This window comes from Oncorhynchus gorbuscha, linkage group LG09 (assembly GCF_021184085.1).
Source record: "Oncorhynchus gorbuscha isolate QuinsamMale2020 ecotype Even-year linkage group LG09, OgorEven_v1.0, whole genome shotgun sequence".
NCBI classification, from domain to species: domain Eukaryota; kingdom Metazoa; phylum Chordata; class Actinopteri; order Salmoniformes; family Salmonidae; genus Oncorhynchus; species Oncorhynchus gorbuscha.
The window spans coordinates 27,325,569-27,334,384 of NC_060181.1; the positions used below are offsets into that span (position 1 = coordinate 27,325,569).

The 8,816-nt window shown below is 48.0% G+C and overlaps 1 pseudogene; it reads left to right on the top strand.

Moving 5' to 3' along the window:
* The first annotated feature begins 2,571 nt into the window (after window positions 1-2,571).
* LOC124042754 lies at window positions 2,572-5,473 on the top strand (annotated as a pseudogene).
* The last annotated feature ends 3,343 nt before the right edge of the window (window positions 5,474-8,816 follow it).

Consider the following 8,816-nt stretch of genomic DNA (forward strand, 5'->3'; position numbering starts at 1 on the left):
CATCTCTGCAGCACTCCACCAATCAGGCCTTTAAGGTAGAGTGGCCAGACAGAAGCCACTCCTCAGTAAAAGGAACATGGCAATCTCCATGCAGGCTTTCAAAAGGAACCTAATGACTCTCAGACCACGAAAAACAAGATTCTCTGGTCTTATGATACCAATATTGAACTCTTTGGCCTGAATTCCAAGTGTCACGTCTGGAGGAAACCTGGCACCTCCCTTCGGTGAAGTATGGTGGTGGCAGCATCATGCTGCGGCGATGTTTTGTCAGCGGCAGGGACTGATAGACCAGGATCGAGGGAAAGATGAATGGAGCAGAGTACAGAGAGATACTTGATGAAAATCTCCTCCAGAGCTCTCAGGCCCTCAGACTGTCTGAGTCTCTGAATGTCCTTGAGTGGCCCAGCCAGAGCCGAACTTGAACCCAATCGAACATCTCTAGAGAGACCTGAAAATAGCTGTGCAACAACACTCCCCAACCAACCTGACAGAGATTGAGAGGATCTGCAGAAAAGAATGGGAGAAACTCCCCAAATAAAGGTGTGCCAAGCTTGTAGCATCATACCCAAAAAGACTTGAGGCTAAACTCGCTGCCAAAGGTGCTTCAGCAACGTACAGAGGAAAGGGTCTGAATACTTATGTATGTATGTGAGAATGCTATTCATTGACTACAGCGCAGCGTTCAACGCCATAGTGCACTCAAAGCTCACCACTAAGCTAAGGACCCTGGGATGAAACTCCTCCCTCTAGAACTGGATCCTGAACTTCCTGACGGGCGCCCCAGGTGGTAACGGTAGGTAACAACACATCCACCACGCTGACCTTCAAGACGTGCTCAGCCCCCTCCTGTGCTCCCTGTTCACTCATGACTGCATCGGCCAGGCACAACTCCAACACCATCATTACGTTTGCAGATGGCACAACAGTGGTCGGCATGATCACAAAACAAATATGAGACAGCCTATAGGGAGGAGGTCAGAGACCTGGCCGTGTGGTGACCGAGCACGCCCCCATTCTCATTGACGGGGCTGTAGTGGAGCAGATTGAGCTTCAAGTTCCTTGGTGTATACATCACCAACAAACTAACATGGTCCAAACACACCAAGTAAATCGTGAAGAGGGCACACTGAAAATGTTTGTTATGTGTCCTCAGATCCTCAAAAGGTTCTACAGCTGCACCATCAAGAGCATCCTGACTGGTTGCATCACTGCCTGGTATGGCAACTGCTCGGCCTCCGACAGCAAAGCACTACAGAGGGTAGTGCATACGGGCCAGAAAATCACTGGGGCCAAGCTTCCTGCCATCCAGGACCTCCATACCAGGCGGTGTCAAAGACTCCAGCCACCCTAGTCATGGACTGTTCTCTCTGCTACTGCATGGCAAGCGGTACCGGTGTGCCGAGTCTAGGTCCAAAACAGCTTCTACCCCGAAGCCATAAGACTCCTGAACAGCTAATCAAATGGCTACCCAGACTATTTGCATTGCACCCCTACCCCCTTTTACACTGCTTCTACTCTCTGTTTATTATCTACGCATAGTCACTTTAACTGTACTATATGTATGTCGTTTTTCAAGCACTCCACAAATTTCTTGTTAACAAACTATAGTTTTGGCAAGTTGGTTAGGACATCTACTTTGTGCATGACACAAGTAATTTTTCCAACAATTGTTTACAGACAGATTATTTCAATTATAATTCACGATCACAATTCCAATGGGTCAAAAGTGTACATACACTAAGTTGACTGTGCCTTTAAACAGCTTGGAAATTACCAGAAAATGATGTCATGCCTTTAGAACCTTCTGATAGGCTAATTGCAATAATTTGAGTCAATTGTGGATGTATACACCTGTGGATGTATTTCAAGGCCTACCTTCAAAATCAGTGCCTCTTTGCTTGACATCATGGGAAAATCAAAAGAAATCAGCCAAGACCTCAGATAAAAGAAATTGTAGACCTCTACAAATCTGGTTCATCCTTGGGAGGAATTTCCAAATGCCTGAAGGTACCACGTTCATCTGTACAAGCAATAGCATGCTAGAATAAACACCATGGGACCACGCTGCCGCCATACCGCTCAGGAAGGAGACGCGTTCTGTCTCCTAGAGATTAACGTACTTTGGTGCGAAAAGTTTAAAAACTGGCCACCAGTTAGGAACCTTGTGCTAGAGTTTCACCATACTGTAACTATATGTTATAGACCCCTTTCACCTACTTGGTACGTGGCATGTAATATCTATTGTAGACCATGCCTGCAGGTAGCTTAGCTTGAAAACTATGAGAGACACACTGAAGCCACTTACCCGTTATCCCACTCCAAACAAACACATGATAAAACAAGCAAAATATCTTAATCTCCAGCCACATTTCTAAAAATGTACAATATCACTCGAATGCGAGAAGGATAGTCTTGTGATCTAGCAATGTAGTGTCGAACAACACATTGCCATCAGTGAGTGTGTTTGTGCGCGCGTCAGGCAGCTGAGCAGTACACACACCCCTGCTAGGAGGAGTCAGTAAACGATTTGATTATCCGCCTCGCTCAACTCTGTGCGCTCAGTGGTTTACGGGGACCGATTTGAAGGGTTGACAAGGAGAATCGCTTCCCCGGTACCCCGTCCCTCTTCACCGGGTAGCCTAGAAGCATAGTATGCTATCCCTGTCCCTCCGCTCGTTCCAAGTTGAACAGAATGGGCAGAGACGCATAGAGAACTGTCTGGATTTTGAAGGTGAAGGACTTTGTATTTACATAAAGTTCTGTAGGCTATAAATACTGCGTATTTGATCGCGAGGATGGCTGCGAATATGGAATTAATCGAAAGGACAGTAAGGTCCGATATCAGAGTGAAAGTTTGCACAGCACTCCCTCTGAGATGGAGACGCGAATAACATAATCATTGATTCACTTTTTCTCATAACGAAGCGTCCTTTTGGATTTATTGTCTGCAGCTATTACGCGGCGCCGGACACCTGCACCCGACTTGGCCGAGACGGCTTCTACGCGGCTCTCCGCTCAATAACAAATTGCTCAGAAGCGCTTCTTGAACTGAATCGATCATTTCTACTCGTATCTGAACTGTTGTCAATGGTAGGCTACTTTCACACAGGCAGTTCATTTGTTGCGCTTTGTTGTGCAGTTCTGTAAATCACTGAATGCGACGGATAGGCGACAGTGGACATCCGATAATAAATTGGTGAGCACCTCTACTCTCTTCATATTGATTATTATACAACCTCTTTGTAGCTACATGCAGGTATTTTATAAATGTTACATTATCCTGTTAATTATTTTCTGTGTTTGTGGGGATTCATTCATTGTGTGATGTTATTGTCTGAGGTTGGGGGTTTGCGGATTTATGCTCTTGTTATAGTGCGCACTGTGACATGTTGTTGTAACCTGTCCTAGAATATCATTGTGTTTTGTGAGAAAAAAAATAGTTATTGATTTATCCCACTGCAGTAGCCTAGGTTACAATATGTTGCATTGATTAGACAATTATTGCTGCATGTACAGGCTGTCTGAGTCAGTCTAGTGACTAAAGAGACAGGCGCATGAGGAAGAGTCCTCACTAGGCTAGGGAATTAATTGTCTGTACTAGCTCTGGTCCAGGGCGTTAGTTCGCGGTCGTAGATGTTAGTAGAAGAACACGCACTAACGTCCTGGACCAGAGCTTTGTCTTGATATGCATGTGGGAATAATGTAGCGTCGCTGCTTGACGGGATTTTATTAAACGTTATTACAAATGTATTATTTTAAATGTTAAATTATTACCTTGTTTATTCTCAAAATCATACGTTTGCCTGTTCTTATGTGTTGCAGATACTGGATGTGTCTTCATGGGCATTTGAATAGTGTCAGCATCAACTGAAAAGTAACAACTAAGCTTTATAAATGTCTTCCTCAGTCATCTCTTCATATCGCTTCTCCGTCCAGTATTCACTGCCTGAATTGTAATAGCTAAAACAGGAGAGAACTGTGCCTCCACCTCGCCCCTGTCCAAATTCAAAGCCAGTGTAATATTCTTTACAGCACTGAATCACAATGGGCACAGTACTATCCCTTTCCCCTGCATTCAGGAAGAACAGCTACTATGACACGCGGCCTGGCTCACTCAACCACTACCCGAGCCTGAGCAGCCGATCGCTCAACACTCAGAAAGACCGCGCCAGTGGCCTGAAACGGGACAGTCAATCTTTCTCCCAGCCCTCACCTGGAAACGCCTTGTCGCCTCCACCAAGAAACGAGGGGGCTCTAAGAAATGTCCTGGGGGTCCGGGGTCACTTGGAGACCCTCTCAACAACAACAACAACATCTACCAGAAGGATCCGGTGTTGCACCTCAACCGCGAGAATGTCAAGAAGTCTCTGTCGTGTGCCAACCTCTCAAGCTACGACGGGCCAACGGGACTGGGTCTGGGGATAGGCTTCGGCCAGGGGCACTACAGCTATGGCATGGGCATGAAGCCCCAGCAGCTGTCCTCTGTCAAGAAGGTGCCCCACCAAGGAACGGCTGCCACATCCCCCAAGCGCGTCATTGTCCAGGCGTCCACCAGTGAACTTCTCCGGTGCCTGGGTGAGTTCCTGTGTGGCCGCTGCTACCGGCTGAAGCACCTCTCCCCTGTGGACCCGGTGCTGTGGCTGCGGGCGGTGGACCGCTCTCTGCTCCTCCAGGGCTGGCAGGATCAGGCCTTCGTGACTCCGGCCAATGTGGTGTTTGTCTACATGCTGTGTCGTGATGTGGTGGATGGAGACCTGGTGGCGTCAGAGCACGAGCTTCAGGCCACACTACTCACCTGTCTCTACCTGTCCTATTCCTACATGGGCAATGAGATATCCTACCCACTGAAACCTTTTCTGGTGGAGGCTGGCAAGGAGGCCTTCTGGGACCGCTGCCTAGCCATCATCGACGCCACCAGCGCCAAGATGTTGCGTATCAACGCCGACCCGCACTTCTTCACCCAGGTGTTTGCTGAGCTGAAGAGTGAAGGGGGCTGCAGCCCACAGGACTACAGCCGCGTGCTGGACCGGTGAGAGGAGGGGTAGTGGGGTACAACCCCCCCCCCCCCCGTCTAATGGTACATCCCGAGACCCTGCCATTAACCATCAGTGAGCCATCCACAATTAAGACAATGGGGAAACTTGTCCCCCTAAGACTAGATCAGAGATTTGCATGTGTCATCAATAGGGTTGAGTGCTTATGTTGTTAGCACAAGCCCTTTTGTGTTATGTAATACTCACCTGATTTTACTTGAATGGTGGAACCATTTGGTCCACCTGTCCTTCGTGACCCCATTCTCACCTCGTGTCTCAGTGAGCAGGGGGAACAGAAACAGTCATCTCAGCTGTTCCCCCCTCCAGTCTTTCCCAACTCTCCTCCCTTCCCTCTCCCCACTCTCCTCCCTTCCCTCTCCCCTTTCTCCCCTATCTCCTCCCTCCCATTTCCTCTATCTCCTCCCTCCTCTCTCCCGTCTCTTCCCTCACTTCTCCCCTCTCCTCTCTATCCTCTCTCCCCTCTCCCCTCCCCCTCTCCTTTCTCCTCTCTCCTTTGCCCTCTCTCCTCTTCCATATTCCCTATGCTCTCTCCCCTCTCCTCACTCTCCTCTCTCTCCTCTCTCCTCTCCCCTCTCCTTGTTTTCCTCCCTCTACTCTCTCTCCTCCCCTCTCCCACCTCTACCACAGCCAATAATCCCTGTCTGAATGTGATAGCAACATCCGTTTGCATGGAACAGTTTTTTTGTCAGAAAAAAAGGCATTCACTATTACAACCACATACAACCACACACAGAGCCGGGTCAGACGTTCTAAACAGTGATTGGTTGGGTCATAAGCAACCCAAGGGAATGGCATTTCAATAACAACATTTTTACCTAGAAGATCATGGACATCATTACCTATAAATTACTTTGCGCTAAGTCAACAGACCTAACTGAAGACATAACAGGACGTTACAAAAGGACCTACAGGCATGTATTATGGTAGTGTACTAAATTCCTTATCTAGGTCCCATGTTATCTAGGTCCCATGTTGCCAAGGTCCCATATTATCTCGGTCCCATGTCATCTAGGTCCACTTGATTCTGTCTGTCGTGTGCTTGGTCATCAGTAAAACAAAACAAACAGTGTTTTGCAGGATTCTTTTTTGAACAGAGGGTCATCTGACCTGAGGGAAAAGCTAGAACAGCTACCAACCCATTAAGACCATTCACTCAGTTTACGTTCCAAATGGCACCCTATTTCTGAAATAATACACTACTTTAGACCAGAGTCCTTTGGACCCTGGTCAAAAGTATTGCACTATATAAGGACTATGGTGCCATTTAGGACAGAGCGTAAAAAACATCTGTAGGGTGCAGGGCCGTTTGTGTGTCTCTCTCCAGCTATCATTTAATCTAAGGGTCTCCTGGTGGAAGCAAAATACGACCTTATTTTGCATGTGTGTGTGTGCTTTTGTGTATGTGGGTATGTTATTGGCAGATAGCGAGGTTCATCAGCTGTTTACCCCATCAGTCCTTTGTTCCCTGGCTGTGCCTGTCATCAGGGCACCCGGCCGCTGCTACTGTGGCATTAATGAGACTACACCCCCCACCTCCTCCTCCACCACTCCTCCAGTCTTACTCTGGCCCCATACCCTCCATCCACCTCTGTCCCCCTCTAGGCTACTCTACAGGACTAGAGGTTCAGTCACTGGCTAATCCAGGCTTGCCTGGAATTTAGTCACACACACACACACACACACACACACACACACACACACACACACACACACACACACACACACACACACACACACACACACACACACACACACACACACACACACACACACACACACACACACACTTAAATACCTAGTCTCCTGCGCCAGGAGTCCCCTGAAACAATGTATGAGAGGGAGAGAGGAGGGGTGTAGATATGAGTCTCACGTGCCCTGTAAAAGAGGTAGCTGAAGGTGGTCCTTAGTCCCAGTGCAAGGCTGGCCTGGAATGGCAAGATGTGTGTAGTTGTGGTTAAATGCTGCTGTTATTGTTGTTAGCCTCGCTGTCTCATTCTAGGGATTACATCTGTGTCACAAATGGCTCCTTATTCTGTTTATAGTGCACTACTTTTGACCAGGACCCATAGGCCTTGTTGTTCTCCTCTTTATAAAATGTTTTTAATGAAACCTTGGAATTTCTGGTTCACACGTTTTTGATCTAAGTCACATGTGCTCTAATGTGTGTTTGTGTCTGTCAGGAATAGACCACAGATGTACCTCAGGGCCAGGGGTGGGATTTTTTCTGTGTGCAAGCTGTGCTCATAAAAATATATTTATCATGGTTGCCAAGGCATTAAAAAAATCTGATTTGAAATATGAACAGAGAGCGAGAGAGGCTTTGGATCGTCTCATTCCCTTCTGGCCATGGCAGACTGTTAGCCTGCTAATGAGCAAAACTACAATAGCTACAATATGAAAACGAGGTGTGTAGAATGTAGAAACACACCTAAGGTGAGACATGGGAATTGTCCCAAATGGCCCATAGCGCTCATAAGACCCATAGGCCCCTCGTCAAAATTAGTGCACTATGTAGAGAATAGGGTGCTATTTTGGGATGCACCCATACAGTAGGATCACAAAGATAGTTACTCCCGGTATGAGAGCGTGAGGACGTTCTTCTATCGCCTTCTATGCAGACAGGTCTTGCTGCCAAACCAATTGTATTTCTGTTGATGCTAAAGCAACATAACAGCCTCTCTTCACTCTGATTCTGGATGAGAGTGCTCTAGGTTGCAATGGGTTGCTATGGGTTTGTTGAACCAAGGCAACTGGTCTACTGTCCTAGACCTAGAAGACATGTTTCAGGGTCTGGAACCTTGGCGCTCAATGCTCCTCTTTCGCCCAGATGGGTGGTGGGTGGCACATTCAGGAACAGTATATGGCAGTACTGTGCTGTGCCACCCTAACCGTCCCCTCCCCCTCCCCCATGCCAGGCAAAATGCATTTACACACTCATGTTATGTGGGCTGAGCATACTGTACTGAAATACCCCCCCCCCCCCACACACGCCTATCCATGGATTTACACTCCACTCTCTGACTGACAAACCCTCACGCTAGATCCGCACCTTGACACGTGCATACAGTACGTACACACACACTCAAGCAGACACACACACCGTGGTAAGCCACGATTAATCCTCCCATCCAATCAAATAGAGCAAGGGGGAATAAGTAAATGCCAAAAGGTTCCAAATCTGATGAGATTTGGTCCTGCCACTTCCATCCTTCCCTCTGCGTTGGCCCTCCGCTCAGCCTTCCAAGTCATGACACACTCCTTATAACAACTTGGAGGTCCCCCAAGACCAATGGACAAACCTCATGTTCACTCCTTCCGCTCAGACCGAGGCTTATTGGTGTTGGAGGCAGTCCAGTCCAGCGGTTCCTGCCTGCCTGCCCAGAGGCCTTGTATTTCTATATAAGAAGTGGGAGACTATAGAGCTGGGCGAGGTTGGCAAGGATGTCTCATTGCTGGGGACCACCGTCTCTGTTTCAGGAACCTTGGTCGACGGCCATCTTGGAAGACAGCCGGTCACTCCTATTGTTCTGGACGTTGTTGTGCATTCAGTACGACACTGGCCACTGTCCAGCACTCAAGGCCTCTAGTGTGTTGACAGCAATGAACCCTATCCCCCTCCTCTTACCCGCTCCTCCTTTCTCCTCCTCTCCCTTATCCCCATCTCGCTTTCCACACACTCGGCTGTTGTTCCCCCTCCTGTTGCCATTTGATTGGATGTTCCACCACATTGTGGAGAGAGGAGCAGATAGAATGGTGGTGTTT